Below are 16,951 nucleotides of genomic sequence, written 5' to 3' on the forward strand. Positions count from 1 at the left end.
GCCAAACACCTCATCACCTGAGCTGCTCGGATCTGGGAAGAACACAAAACGCAGGCCCAACTGAGTCTGCGCCTCTGAGGACTACCCGAGTGCCTGAACCTGAGCGGCTTGGACCTGGGAGCTCAGCCCAGGGCCGGCCTCTGAATGTTCCCGGCGGAACAACCTAGAGCCCGAGCAGTGTGGGCAGGGAAGCTACATGCGCCGTGAGCGGGGGCAGACCCAGTGTGGCTGAGGCACTGCGAGCGCACGCCAGTGTTATCTGTTTGCAGCATCCCTCCCTCCCCACAGCACGGCTGAACAAGTGAGCCTAAATAAAATAAAAAAAATAGTGTCCTCCACCGTCCCCTTTGTGTCAGGGCGGGAACCAGACACTGAAGAGACCAGCAAACAGAAGAAGCTATGACAGAGGGAAACGCCTTGGAAGCTACAGGCCATAGATTAAAACCCTGTGGTTACTATGAACTACATAGGAAGGGCCCTCTAGATCTTGAGAAATATAAGTCGGACTAAGGAACTGCCAAAAATGAACTGAACCCACAATACTCACAACAAAACCAGAGAAAGACCTAGATATATTTTTACTATTTTTACGATCAATCTTTCTTTCTTTTTTTTTAATTAAAAAAAAAAATTTTAAGTCCTCTATTGTCCTTTAATTTTCACTTTTATAACTATTACTTTGCAAAAAAAAAAAAAAAGACCCTATTTTTTTTTTCTTCTTCTTCAGCAAACTTCATATATATATTTTATAATTTTTCGACCGTGTTTTTTTTTTTTTTTTTCTTTTTCTTCTTTTCTTTAACATTGTATTTTTGAAATTCCAAATTCTACTCTAGATTTTTAATTTTAGCCTTTTGGTATATGTTATCAATTTTGTACCTATAGTTTTTTCATAATTTCTGTGACTTTTTTTTTTCCTCTGTTTCTTTCTCTTCTTCTTTTATATAACATCATATATCTGCAATTCCAAACTCTACTCAAGATTTTTAATTTATGCTTTTTGGTATTTGATATCAATTTTGTACCTGTACTTTTCTTTATAATTTTTGCGACATTGTTTTTGTTGGTTTGTTTGTTTTCTCTCTTTATTTTTCTTCTTCTTTTTTTTTTAACATTGTATTTTTGAAATTCCAGACTCTACTCTAGATTTTTAATTTTAGCCTTTTGGTATATGTTTTCAATTTTGTACCTATAGTTTTTTTTATAATTTCTGTGACTTTTTTTTTTCTTTTTTTTCCCTCTGTTTCTTTCTCTTCTTCTTTTATATAACATCGTATATCTGCAATTCCAAACTCTACTCAAGATTTTTAATTTATGCTTTTTGGTAATTGATATCAATTTTGTACCCGTATTTTCTTTATAATTTTTGTGACATTGTTTTTGTTGGTTTGTTTGTTTTCTCTCTTTATTTTTCTTCTTCTTCTTTTTTTTTTTTTTAACATTGTATTTTTGAAATTCCAAACTCTACTCTAGATTTTTAATTTTTGCTTTTTGGTATTAGTTATCAATTTTGTACCTGTAGTTTCTTTATAATTTTCACGACCTTGTTTGTTTTTCTTTGTTCGTTTTTTCTCTCTTTCTTTTCCTTCTTCTTTTCATTAACATCACATTTTTGAAATTCCAAACTCTACTCTAGATTTTTAATTTTTGCTTTTATGTATTTGTTACCAATTTTGTACCTTTAAGAACCCAATCTTCAGGACCCATTTTTCACTAAGGTACGAGATTACTGGCTTGACTGCTCTCTCTCCCTTTGGACTCTCCATTTTCTCCACCAGGTCACCTGTATCTCCTCCCTAACCCCTCTCTACTCTACCCAACTCTGTGAATTTCTGTGTGTTCCAGACGGTGGAGAACACTTAAGGAACTGATTACTGGCTGGATCTGTCTCCCTCCTTTTCATTTCCCCCTTTTATCCTTCTGGCCACCTCTGTCTCCTGCCTCCTTCTTCTCTTCTCTGTATAACTCCATGAACATCTCTGAGCGGTCCAGTTGTGGAGTGCACATAAGGAAGTGACTACTGGCTAGCCCACTCTCTCCACTATTGATTCCACCTCATCTCATTTGGGTCACCTCTAACTCCCTCCTCCCTCTTCTCTTCTCCATGTAACGCTGTGAACCTCTCTGAGTGACCCTCACAGTAGAGAAACTTTTCATCTTTAACGTAGATGTTTTATCAGTGGTGCTGTATAGAAGGAGAAGTTTTGAAACTACTGTAAAAATAAGACCGATAACTGGAAGTAGGAGGCTTAAGTCCAAACCCTGACTCCAGGGAACTCCTGACTCCAAGGAACATTAATTGACAGGAGCTCATCAAACGCCTCCATACCGACACTGAAACCAAGCACCACACAAGGGCCAACAAGTTCCAGGGAAAGACATACTAAGCAAATTCTCCAGCAACAAAGGAACACAGCCCTGAGCTTCAAGATACAGGCTGCCCAAAGTCACCCCAAAACCATAGACATCTCATAACTTATTACTGGACATTTCATTACACTCCAGAGAGAAGAAATACAGCTCCATCCACCAGAACATCGACACAAGCTTCCCTAACCAGGAAACCTTGACAAGCCACCTGTACAAACCCACACAGAGCGAGGAAATGCCACAATAAAGAGAACTCCACAAACTGCCAGAATACAGAAAGGACACCCCAAACTCAGGAATTTAAACAAGATGAAGAGACAGAGGAATACCCAGCAGATAAAGGAACAGGATAAATGCCCACCAAACCAAACAAAAGAGGAAGAGATAGGGAATCTACCTGATAAAGAATTCCGAATAATGATAGTGAAATTGATCCAAAATCTTGAAATTAAAATGGAATCACAGATAAATAGCCTGGAGGCAAGGATTGAGAAGATGCAAGAAAGGTTTAACAAGGACTTAGAAGAAATAAAAAAGAGTCAATATATAATGAATAATGCAATAAGTGAAATTAAAAACACTCTGGAGGCAACAAATAGTAGAATAACAGAGGCAGAAGATAGGATTAGTGAATTAGAAGATAGAATGGTAGAAATAAATGAATCAGAGAGGACAAAAGAAAAACGAATTAAAAGAAATGAGGACAATCTCAGAGACCTCCAGGACAATATTAAACGCTACAACATTCGAATCATAGGGGTCCCAGAAGAAGAAGACAAAAAGAAAGACCATGAGAAAATACTTGAGGAGATAATAGTTGAAAACTTCCCTAAAATGGGGAAGGAAATAATCACCCAAGTCCAAGAAACCCAGAGAGTCCCAAACAGGATAAACCCAAGGCGAAACACACCAAGACACATATTAATCAAATTAACAAAGATCAAACACAAAGAACAAATATTAAAAGCAGCAAGGGAAAAACAACAAATAACACACAAGGGAATACCCATAAGGATAACAGCTGATCTTTCAATAGAAACTCTTCAAGCCAGGAGGGAATGGCAAGACATACTTAAAATGATGAAAGAAAATAACCTACAGCCCAGATTATTGTACCCAGCAAGGATCTCATTCAAGTATGAAGGAGAAATCAAAAGCTTTTCAGACAAGCAAAACCTGAGAGAATTCTGCACCACCAAACCAGCTCTCCAACAAATACTAAAGGATATTCTCTAGACAGGAAACACAAAAATGGTGTATAAATTCGAACCCAAAACAATAAAGTAAATGGCAACAGGGTCATACTTATCGGTAATTACCTTAAACGTAAATGGGTTGAATGCCCCAACCAAAAGACAAAGACTGGCTGAATGGATACAAAAACAAGACCCCTACATATGTTGTCTACAAGAGACCCACCTCAAAACAGGGGACGCATACAGACTGAAAGTGAAGGGCTGGAAAAAGATTTTCCATGCAAATAGGGACCAAAAGAAAGCAGGAGTAGCAATACTCATATCAGATAAAATAGACTTTAAAACAAAGACTGTGAAAAGAGACAAAGATGGTCACTACATAATGATCAAAGGATCAATCCAAGAAGAAGATATAACAATTATAAATATATATGCACCCAACACGGGAGCACCGCAGTATGTAAGACAAATGCTAACAAGTATGAAAGAAGAAATTAACAATAACACAATAATAGTGGGAGACTTTAATACCCCACTCACACCTATGGATAGATCAACTAAACAGAAAATTAACAAGGAAACACAAACTTTAAACGATACAATAGACCAGTTAGACCTAATTGATATCTATAGGACATTTCATCCCAAAACAATGAATTTCACCTTTTTCTCAAGCGCACATGGAACCTTCTCCAGGATAGATCACATCCTGGGCCATAAAGCTAGCCTTAGTAAATTCAAAAAAATAGAAATCATTCCAAGCATCTTTTCTGACAACAGTGCAGTAAGATTAGATCTCAATTACAGGAGAAAATCTATTAAAAAATCCAACATATGGAGGCTGAACAACACGCTGCTGAATAACCAACAAATCACAGAAGACATAAAAAAAGAAATCAAAATTTGCATAGAAACGAATGAAAATGAAAACACAACAACCCAAAACCTGTGGGACACGGTAAAAGCAGTCCTAAGGGGAAAGTTCATAGCAATACAGGCACACCTCAAGAAACAAGAAAAAAGTCAAATAAATAACCTAACTCTACACCTAAAGCAACTAGAAAAGGAAGAAATGAAGAACCCCAGGGTTAGTAGAAGGAAAGAAATCTTAAAAATTAGAGCAGAAATAAATGCAAAAGAAACAAAAGAGACCATAGCAAAAATCAACAAAACCAAAAGCTGGTTCTTTGAAAGGATAAATAAAATTGACAAACCATTAGCCAGACTCATCAAGAAACAAAGGGAGAAAAATCAAATCAATAAAAATAGAAATGAAAATGGAGAGATCACAACAGACAACACAGAAATACAAAGGATCATAAGAGACTACTATCAACAATTATATGCCAATAAGGATCATAAGAGACTACTATCAACAATTATATGCCAATAAAATGGACAACGAGGAAGAAATGGACAAATTCTTAGAAAAGTACAACTTTCCAAAACTCGACCAGGAAGAAATAGAAAATCTTAACAGACCCATCACAAGCACGGAAATTGAAACAGTAATCAAAAATCTTCCAGCAAACAAAAGCCCAGGTCCAGACGGCTTCACAGCTGAATTCTACCAAAAATTTAGAGAAGAGCTAACACCTATCCTGCTCAAACTCTTCCAGAAAATTGCAGAGGATGGTAAACTTCCAAACTCATTCTATGAGGCCACCATCACCCTAATACCAAAACCTGACAAAGATCCCACAAAAAAAGAAAACTACAGGCCAATATCACTGATGAACATAGATGCAAAAATCCTTAACAAAATTCTAGCAATCAGAATTCAACAACACATTAAAAAGATCATACACCATGACCAAGTGGGCTTTATCCCAGGGATGCAAGGATTCTTCAATATCCGCAAATCAATCAATGTAATACACCACATTAACAAATTGAAAAATAAAAACCATATGATTATCTCAATAGATGCAGAGAAAGCCTTTGACAAAATTCAACATCCATTTATGATAAAAACTCTCCAGAAAGCAGGAATAGAAGGAACATACCTCAACATAATAAAAGCTATATATGACAAACCCACAGCAAACATTATCCTCAATGGTGAAAAATTGAAAGCATTTCCTCTAAAGTCAGGAACAAGACAAGGGTGCCCACTTTCACCATTACTATTCAACATAGTTTTGGAAGTTTTGGCCACAGCAATCAGAACAGAAAAAGAAATAAAAGGAATCCAAATTGGAAAAGAAGAAGTAAAGCTCTCACTGTTTGCAGATGACATGATCCTCTACATAGAAAACCCTAAAGACTCCCCCAGAAAATTACTAGAACTAATCAATGACTATAGTAAAGTTGCAGAATATAAAATCAACACACAGAAATCCCTTGCATTCCTATATACTAATAATGAGAAAACAGAAAGAGAAATTAAGGAAACAATTCCATTCACCATTGCAACGGAAAGAATAAAATACTTAGGAATATATCTACCTAAAGAATCTAAAGACCTATATATAGAAAACTATAAAACACTGGTGAAAGAAATCAAAGAGGACACTAACAGATGGAGAAATATACCATGTTCATGGATTGGAAGAATCAATATAGTGAAAATGAGTATACTACCCAAAGCAATCTATAGATTCAATGCAATCCCTATCAAGCTACCAACAGCATTCTTCACAGAGCTAGAACAAATAATTTCACAATTTGCATGGAAAAACAAAAAACCTCGAATAGCCAAAGTGATCTTGAGAAAGAAGAATGGAACTGGAGGAATCAACCTACCTGACTTCAGGTTCTACTACAAAGCCACAGTCATCAAGACAGTATGGTACTGGCACAAAGACAGAAATATAGATCAATGGAACAAAATAGAAAGCCCAGAGATAAATCCACGCACATATGGACACCTTATCTTTGACAAAGGAGGCAAGAATATACAATGGATTAAAGACAATCTCTTTAACAAGTGGTGCTGGGAACTCTGGTCAACCACTTGTAAAAGAATGAAACTAGAACACTTTCTAACACCATACACAAAAATAAACTCAAAATGGATTAAAGATCTAAACATAAGACCAGAAACTATAAAACTCCTAGAGGAGAACATAGGCAAAACACTCTCTGACATACATCACAGCAGGATCCTCTATGACCCACCTCCCAGAATATTGGAAATAAAAGCAAAAATAAACAAATGGGACCTAATTAACCTTAAAAGCTTCTGCACATCAAAGGAAACTATTAGCAAGGTGAAAAGACAGCCTTCAGAATGGGAGAAGATAATAGCAAATGAAGCAACTGACAAACAACTAATCTCAAGAATATACAAGCAACTCCTACAGCTCAACTCCAGAAAAATAAATGACCCAATCAAAAATGGGCCAAAGAACTAAATAGACATTTCTCCAAAGAAGACATACAGATGGCTAACAAACACATGAAAAGATGCTCAACATCACTCATTATCAGAGAAATGCAAATCAAAACCACTATGAGGTACCATTTCACGCCAGTCAGAATGGCTGCGATCCAAAAGTCTACAAGTAATAAATGCTGGAGAGGGTGTGGAGAAAAGGGAACCCTCTTACACTGTTGGTGGGAATGCAAACTAGTACAGCCACTATGGAGAACAGTGTGGAGATTCCTTAAAAAACTGGAAATAGACCTGCCTTATGATCCAGCAATCCCACTGCTGGGCATACACACTGAGGAAACCAGAAGGGAAAGAGACACGTGTACCCCAATGTTCATCGCAGCACTGTTTATAATAGCCAGGACATGGAAGCAACCTAGATGTCCATCAACAGATGAATGGATAAGACAGCTGTGGTACATATACACAATGGAGTATTATTCAGCCATTAAAAAGAATACATTTGAATCAGTTCTAATGAGGTGGATGAAACTGGAGCCTATTATATAGAGTGAAGTAAGCCAGAAAGAAAAACACCAATACAGTATACTAACGCATATATATGGAATTTAGAAAGATGGTAACAATAACCCTGTGTACAAGACAGCAAAAGAGACACTGATGTAGAGAACAGTCTTATGGACTCTGTGGGAGAGGGAGAGGGTGGGAAGATTTGGGAGAATGGCATTGAAACATGTAAAATATCATGTATGAAATGAGTTGCCAGTCCAGGTTCGATGCACGATACTGGATGCTTGGGGCTGGTGCACTGGGGCGACCCAGAGGGATGGAATGGGGAGGGAGGAGAGAGGAGGGTTCAGGGTGGGGAACACATGTATACCTGTGGCGGATTCATTTTGATATTTGGCAAAACTAATACAGTTATGTAAAGTTTAAAAATAAAATAAAATTTAAAAAAAAAAAAAAAAAAAAAAACCAACAAAAACAAAACAAACTCAGACTTCAAGTTTTCTCCATTAGCATACCATTAGTAACATGCTTTTTAATGTTTTCATATTATAGAAATCTTAATATATAATTATATATATAAAATTATATTTTGTATAATAAAAATGATTTATGTTAAATATATATTAAATATGCTGCTGCTAAGTCACTTCAGTCATGTCCGACTCTGTGCGACCCCATAGACGGCAGCCCACCAGGCTCCCCCGTCCCTGGAATTCTCCATGCAAGAACACTGGAGTGGGTTGCCATTTCCTTCTCCAATGCATGAAAGTGAAAAGTGAAAGTGAAGTCACTCAGTTGTGTCCGACCCTCAGCGACCCCACGGACTGCAGCCTACCAGGCTCCTCCGTCCATGGGATTTTCCAGGCAAGAGTACTGGAGTGGGGTGTCATTGCCTTCCTCAATAAATTAAATATATTCAATTCCAAATTCAAATAGGATTATAGTATACATACTATTATACAACTTATTTTTCCATTCACAGTATGTTTCTAACATCCTTTCCACATCACATTTCTTCAGTTGCATAGCATTCCATTGTTTAGATGAATTAACTTATCCATTGTATCATTAATGAACTTAACCAATCCCCTACTGCTAAGATTTACAGGTTATTAGCATTTTTCCTATTCATGACAATACTATAAATCCTTACATGTATACTTGTACATCTTAGAATGCATTCAAGTATATCTACTCAGTAAACTCCTAGAAACAGATTTGATGAGTAAACAGTATGTACAACTATTTTCAGATAATTGTTACCAAATTGCTTTCTAAAGTCCTACTGGTATAAATTACCATGAAAAGCATAAGTGTTTACTTCCCCATACCCTTACAAGGTAAGCATCATCAACTTCTTTACTGTCCATTTCTTTAATTTTAAATAAGATTAACCATCTTTTCATATCTTTATCAGTAACTTGTATTTCTTTTTCTGTGAACTGCCTTTTCATGTACCCATTTCTATATTACACTGTACACATTTTCCTTAGTGATTACAGTCCTTTGTAAATTATGAAAATGATTGCTTTGTCACACACATTGCAAATCATTATTGCCAATTTGTCATTTGCCTTTTGACTATTCTTAGAAAAAAAATGTTCCAACTTCTCCAGGTGTTCTCTAAAACTTGTTATTGTCCAGTTTTTAAATTGCAGTCATGTGAATGAGTGTAAAGAGTCATCTCATTGTTGTTTTGATTTGCATATACCCGACTAATGATTTTTGAACATTTTTTAACATGCTTACTGACCATTTGTACATCTGCTTTGAAGAAATGTCCATTTAAACCTTTAGCATATTTTTCATTGTTATTTCTCTATTATTCTGAATACATGGTCTTTATTAGTCACTTGATTTGCAAAAATTTTCTAGCACTTTGTGACTGTATTTTTACCTTCTATCTTTCTGAAGCACAGAAGTATTTAATTTTGGTGAAGTACAATGCATCTATTTTTCATCACTTGAGCTTTTGCTGTGGCTCCTAAGAAAGCACTGCCTAAGATTATTGTAGTTTTAGCTATTCTATTAGGGTCCATGAACCATTTAACTTTTGTGCAGGGGTCCACATTCACTCTTTGGCTTGTGGATACCCTGTTCTTTCACCACCATTTGTTGAAAAATGCTATTCTTTCTCCCACTGAATTAACTTGGTACCCTTTTCAAAAACAATTAAACATAATTATAGGAGTTTATTTCTGGATTCTCGATTCTTTTCCATTTATATACATGTCTACATTATGCCAATACCACACTGTCTTGACTATTATAGCTTTCTTCAGTTCATTCACTCAGTCATGTTCGACTCTTTGTGACCCCGTGGACTGTAGCACCCTAGGCTTCCCTGCCCATCACCAACTCCCAGAGCTTGCTCAAACTCATGTCCATTGAGTCGGTGATGCCATCCAACCATCTCATCCTCTGTCGCCCCCTTCTCTGCTTGCCCTCAATCTTTCTGAACGTCAGGGTCTTTTCTAATGAGTTGGCTCTTTGCATCAGGTGGCCAAAGTATTGGAGTTTCAGCTTCAACATCAGTCCTTCCAATGAATATTCAGGATTGATTTCCTTTAGGATTGACTAGTTTGATCTCCTTTCAGTTCAAGGGACTATCAAGAGTCTTCTCCAACACCACACTTCAAAAGCATCAATTCTTCTGTGCTCAGCTTTCTTTATAGTTCAACTCTCACATCCATACATGACTACCAGAAAAACCATAGCTTTGACTAGATGGACATTTGTCGGCAAAGTAATGTCTCTGCATTTTAATATGTTGTCTAGGTTGGTCATAGCTTTTCTTCCAAAGAGCAAGCATCTTTTAATTTCATGGCTGCAGTGATTTTGGAGGCCAAGAAAATAAAGTCTCTCACTGTTTCCATTGTTTCCCCATCTATTTGCCATGAAGTGATGGAATCGGATGCCATGATCTTAGTTTTCTGAATGTTGAGCTTTAAGCCAACTTTTTCACTCTCCTCTTTCATCAAGAGGCTCTTTAATTCTTCTTCGCTTTCTGCCATAAAGGTGGTGTCATCTGCATATCTGAGGTTATTGATATTTTTCCTGGCAATCCTGATTCCAGCTTGTGCTTCATCCAGCCCAGTAGATGTTTTATCGAGAATTCTTTTGCTTTTTCTAGGATCCAGTGGCTGTTGGCAATTTGATCTCTGGTTTCTCTGCCTTTTCTAAATCCAGATTGAACATCTGGAAGTTCTCAGGTCACATACTGCTGAAGCCTAGCTTGGAGAATTAGGAGTATTACTTTGCTAGTGTGTGAGATGAGTGTAATTGTGGAGTGGTTTGAACATTCTTTGGCATTGCCTTTCTGTGGGATTGGAATGAAAATTGACCTTTTTCAGTCCTGTGGCCACTGCTGAGTTTTCCAAATTTGTTGGCATATTGAGTGCAGCATTTTAACAGTACAGCTTTATAGTAAGCTTTACAATTGGGAAATGCTACTTCTTCAACTTTATTCTTCTTTTACAAGATTATTTTGGCAATTCTAGTGTTTTTAAGTAATCAAATTTATCAATAATTTGCCCTGGGACTTCTAGATTTTATGTCATATATTCCTTACTCCAAGATTATAAAATACTTATATTCCTTTATTTCTACTTTTTGATCTTCCTCTTTTATGACTCTTTAATTAATTTAGAATTTGATATAAGAAATAAGGCAGGGACTCAGTTATACTGTTTCCTTTTATGTACAGCCAGTTATTTAAAATCTATCAGATAATCTATCTTTATAAGTTGGTTTGGCATACTATGATACTGTGATTTATAATAAGGAATATATACTATGAACTTTTGAATCAGGTTGTCACTATATGCAAAAGGCCAGCTGAGAATTTGATAGAGACTGCATTGAATCTATATACTGAGGAATGTTATTATCTTAACAAATAAGAATATTAACTCTTATGATCCTTGCAATTTTGCTAAACTTGTTTATTAGTTCTAATAGTTGTGTGTGTGAATTTCTTATAATTTTCTAATTATAAAATTACCTGATTTGCAAAAAGTTACTTCTCTCTTTCCAAAATTAATGACTTTTATTTTTCTTGCCTTATTGCTCTGGCTGGAACCACCAGTACAATGTTAGCTAGACATGGTAACAGTATACATCCTTACCTTGTTCCCAATCCTAGAAAGAAAGCAGCCTTTCACCATCAACTTTGATGTTGATTATAGGTTTTTCACAGATGCCCTTTCTCAGGTTGAGGAAGTTCCTTTCTTGTTATTCTATTTATAATTAGTAGTATTCTAATTTTCTACAGAGATATCTGGCTAATAGTCTCATAATATAGCCAATACAAATTCTATTAAATCTGATAGGTTTATGAGCCAGATTATGATTGAAAATTTTTCCTTTTCATTGCTTTTTATTAAAGCAGAGTTGATTTACAAAACTGTGTTAGTTTCAGGTATACAGCAAAGTGTCCTTTTCTTTTATATCTGACAACTTTTTTCCTAATAAATTGTTTTGGTTTTATAAATCAAGACTTCATTCTTCATTCATATAGAGAAAATAGCTGGAACTTTTTAAAAGTGTGGACTGCACTTATATTTAAATTTTGTTCTCAAAGCTGTTAGTTCTCTTAATAGCCTTTTGATAAGCAAGAAATTTCTAGAATAAAAACACAATCTATCAGCTAAATAAAACTGCTAGGTTGAAAACAAAATGCCAAACCAATATAAAAGACTAAGTTTCTAATTTTCCATTAACATGTTTCATTGTGTGACATAAAGAGGAAGTTGAGGTTAAATGTTAAATTGTTGACTGGACAAATTCAGCAATTCTAAACATTCAAACAAGTTTAAAAGACAAAACTAGGATAAAAGAACTCCCTTTATTTTTTTGCCTCGGACATAAGTCACAAGAACTCACTTCTTTTTGCCTTAGAATAATTTACATAAAGAGCTTTATTACTGTAGAAATAAAAGTCCCTTACTGCTATGTTGGCTAACCAGATGATATTAAGATGAACATACTGATCACTCACCATGAATCTAGGACTACTTTAGATGTCATGATGAATCTAAAGCCAGTATAGAAAAGGGACTAAAAATATCAAAATATTCAAAGAAAATGCAGAAAAATTTCTGACTGAAAGACCTTAATGTATTATAAAAGAGTGTTGGGAGCCAGTGTGAGGCACTCCGTCCGTGGCAAAGGTCATGAGGAATGAGGCTCGACATACGCAAAGGAGGGATCGAGCCTCAGGAGTCAGGAGTCCCCCTGGAAATCCTCGAGCATCTACCCCCATAACCAGATCCTGCCTACTTTACTACTTTGTGCTCTCACCTACACCTCTGACTTTATGGGGGGCTGTCCCCACCACCTCTTTCAGAGAAGGAGTTAACTTAGAGCTCCAGTTAATAATAATCCCTGGGCATGATAGGAGTGTTTCAACCTACAAACTCCTCTGAAGGTTCTCTAGCCTGCCTGACAGGCTTGTCCAGCCACATGTGATTGCTCACAGCCTCCCAACCATGAGAGGCACGAGATGCTTTAAACTTTCTAAAAACAGGTTCCTTAGAAAAGTTAGAAAACCATTAGTATAGTATAGTAGGCTGATTAGAAATTGTATTGGTGAAGGGTTTTTCATTTGTTGAGCCAATGTTTGTTGCTAAGTCTCCACATCCCCTGCCCTTACACACATTAATGAATATATAGAAGAAATAAGTATTAACCTTTGATATTAATCACGTTAGACCTTAGGCTAAGTAAATTCTTTCCTTAATTAAAACCCACTACACCCTCACCCTATAGGAATGGAACTTTATCTGGTACCTTCGGAAGGTGGAATCTTTTTTAAGAATAATCACCCCTGGAGAAATAAGTGTCCTGGTTGACTGACCGCTGTCACAAGGAGAGGGTCATAAATTGTCAGCAGGCCCCCTGGCCAGAAGATGATGTAACACCCCTAAGATGTCTGTATACATTTGTATGAAGCACCTGACTTTGATAAGAGTCAGGACTGCTGACCCCGCGTGACTTTTGCATAACATCTCAGTGTATAAAAGTAGACCATGGAAAATAAAGAATTGGGATCAGTTTCTCGAAATACTGGTCTCCCCACGTCGCTCTCTCTCTCTCAAACTCTAGCTGAGTCTCCATCTGGAGCGCGGAACCCACAAAGCTTACTAATTTTGCCTGGGCTGCTAAGATCCGACCAGGGAGGCCTCAGTGCCTCCTCTCCTTCGGGAGAACGGAAGGACGCCTGCGGCCTACGTAAGTGGTGCAAACTTCTTGTCTTGAAGTTTTATTGGTCTCCCGCGTAAACCAAGCTACTCAGCCTCATTTCTCCACTGAATTTTCCTACTGAGCTATCCTCATTCTATTACTTTTTATATCTCTAATTAATATCTAATTGAAGCTATTGTATCCTGATCCTTGCCGACGCCGTCCCAGCTTCGAACTCCCTGGATCAGCCGGGGCTGGACCTTGGCAGGAGGAGTCACCAAAAAGAACAATGAGCTGACAAAGCATTATGTTATATTTTCATCTTGGTACACAATATTTCACACACTGCTAAAGTAAATGAATTTCTGGCTTAATCTAACATGTCATTCTATCATCTTATCTTTCTTTGAGCCTATAAAAACTCATCCCTCACTTCTGCTAATCATGCGTGAATATCATAAATAGACATGTATGTAAATAAAAATTTCTAATATAAACTTGTGAAAAATATTAAAAAGCATATGCATATATTTATATCTAGAAATTGGACAAATGATTGCTGCTGATCTGCAACAGAAAAGTTGATTCAAACCATAAATAACAATAAAAACAATTAAGGGGTACTAATAATAAGGTTTAAAATTATAGAAAAAAACAACAAATAGGTAAAAGAATAAATATTTAGTCACTAGATTTGTTTAGATTAATGAAATTAGTTTTTTAAAAACAGGTCAAACTTTTATAGCAGTAACACATAACGCTTATCATTTTTGAATGGTATTGAATTCAAGTAAGCTTTTAAATTAGTTTAAATATATTTTAAGCCATTACAAAGGAATTCTGAGTAAAAACAGAGGAGTATCAGAACCTACAACTGACATCACATACTTATGCTTCACCTTTTCATCTTATCTTCCACTTAGTTTTACAGAGGCAGTCCATTTGTAAGGATTCCAAGAGAGCCTGCTCAGCTAAACTGAATTTAATATGGTTAGCTTTCATCATCATCACCATCTGCAGCTTCTCCTTGATCATAAAGACAATAACTAACCTCTCTTACTTCTTCATAAAACAGTTTATTCTTTCTTTCCCTCCCTGCTTGTCTATGCTGCTTCCATGGATGTGAGCATTCTATGATCCAACTGCTTATGCCATATGATGAAATGTCACCTTCCCTTACACAGCTACACAATTAATTTATGCCACCATCCAATCTGAATATAGGCTTTGACATATAAATATCTCCTCTCTCTCTTCCTCTGTCCCTCTTTCTCTCTCTTTCAGACACACACATATACAATACCATTTTATTTCTTCCAAGACTAAAAAAGAGGTTTGAATTTTCAAATTTTAAGATTTTTACATTAATAAATATCAGAAAACTTAATGAAAAAGCTTTATGCCTACATCACAAATTTAGAAAGACAGCCATACAATATACATTTAAATACACAAACACATACACATTAGATAAATACAACTTAACAGAATTAAATTTTTAAGGACCACTAAGAGAGACATGTTTATATTAGCAAAAACAATGCTCATATATAAATACTATTCTATTGTGGCTGAAAAGCAGGAATCAACAAGTTTTTCATAAAAATTAAGAACAGAATATTTATTAGACCATTAGTTTTGAATGCCTCCTGCAAAATCAGAAACATGTCCTTCCTAAAGCAAACCTAACAGATCATTTGATGCAAAAATACTATCAAGAAACACTAACTTTACCTCAAAGCATAGCAATCAAAGCACTTGCCAAAATCCTATCTAACGCCAGCAATCATTATTATTATATAATCAGTCAAGCCCCCAAAGTATAGGGTAAAAATATATACTTGACCATTTTCAATCACAAGTTCTTTAGAGAATAAAATATTCTTTGAGCAAAACCTCATGAGAACTAGAATTCCCTTTTCAATATATGGTCTTCTCCTAGAGCTGTAACTAAATATTACTGAGTGGCAGAAAAACAAATCTCAAGAAATGACGGACTCAAAAATATTTCATTGTAGAAAGCACAAAGCAAATCCTAATAATGCCAATTTGGAAATGATAGCTCCCCTGCTCAAGAGAAGCAGATATAAAAACTCACAGTAATGACTAAAAGACCCAACTGGATCTCCTGAGCCTCTGGTGGGCTTTAATAAGCATCATCACTAAGCAGCTTAAACTAGAAATTTGGTTTTATTTAGTAGCTGATTAAATCATTATTAAATTCAAAGAATTTAAAATTAATAGTTGAATTTTAATCAAAACTTTTTAAAGTCAAATTCAATAGTGTACAACACATAACATGAAACTACTTTTGTTAAATCCCTAGATGTCCTATGTTGAAATTCTATTAATACTATGACATTAAAAACAATAATAATATACAACTCATTTGTTAATCATATCTTCTAAATCCATAAATTGAATAGGAGAAATTTCACGAACATCAAAGCACAATTAATGTTGGTTGTATTCCTTAAGTACCAAGAGAAGACTTAACAAACCCAGTTTGAACTTTTCCAAAATTACATTCTATATTTAATTTTCATCTTTTGTAACAGGGGAGCTATCACTTTGCAACCAGTTTATTGACTCTGTGTATCCTGACCTAGATGATCTCGATGGCTTCTTTCAGTTCTGAAAGGCTAAGCAACCTTCAGTTATACAATTGTTATTTTTAAGTCTCAAAACTTCCTGAAGTCTTTGCATATTATCATAACACCTTGATCTTACTAGTAAACCTATAGAAGAAAATGGCTTTAATTTTCTCTTACAATACAACAGAGAAAATAAAGACCAAGACTTGAATAATGGCCATGAATGTGACCTAAACTAGAAAACAAGTTGTTAGCTCAAAGGGAGAGAAAAATTACCTGTAGCTAATTTATACTTCCCATCTATATTCTATAAAAGCTGAAATTATTATGTTCGAAAGAAATGTAACTGTGGGAAAGACACACTAGGGTACCCAGGATCATAGGATGTCATTAAAACAAAATTTTATTTTCAAAGGCAAAAAGTAAAAGCCTCCTCTTATGTTATTCTCTCTTCAGTCAAAAACAATTATGAACTCAAAACAAAAATAACAGACTTTGAGGACGCAAAACCAAAAAATTCCATTTTTATGGTTTAAAATTTTTAATGTGATAGATATTTCTTTAGAGAGAAATTTGTAAGATTACCCTCCCAACTCAAAGGCTGCTGCTGCTGAGTCACTTCAGTCATGTCCAACTCTGTGTGACCCCATAGACGGCAGCCCACCAGGCTCCCCCGTCCCTGGGATTCTCCAGGCAAGAACACTGGAGTGGGTTGCCATTTCCTTCTCCAATGCAGGCAAGTGAAAAGTGAAAGTGAGGTC

At 35.9% G+C, this 16,951-nt stretch overlaps 1 protein-coding gene across 16 annotated transcripts in view; it reads right to left on the bottom strand.

The window, feature by feature from the left end:
* Positions 1-16,951, bottom strand: part of CCDC171 (coiled-coil domain containing 171) — a 338,655-nt gene that overhangs the window by 236,743 nt on the left and 84,961 nt on the right. The gene's annotated exons all lie outside the window — the stretch shown is intronic.

Source organism: Bubalus bubalis, chromosome 3 (genome assembly GCF_019923935.1).
Source record: "Bubalus bubalis isolate 160015118507 breed Murrah chromosome 3, NDDB_SH_1, whole genome shotgun sequence".
Lineage (NCBI taxonomy): Eukaryota > Metazoa > Chordata > Mammalia > Artiodactyla > Bovidae > Bubalus > Bubalus bubalis.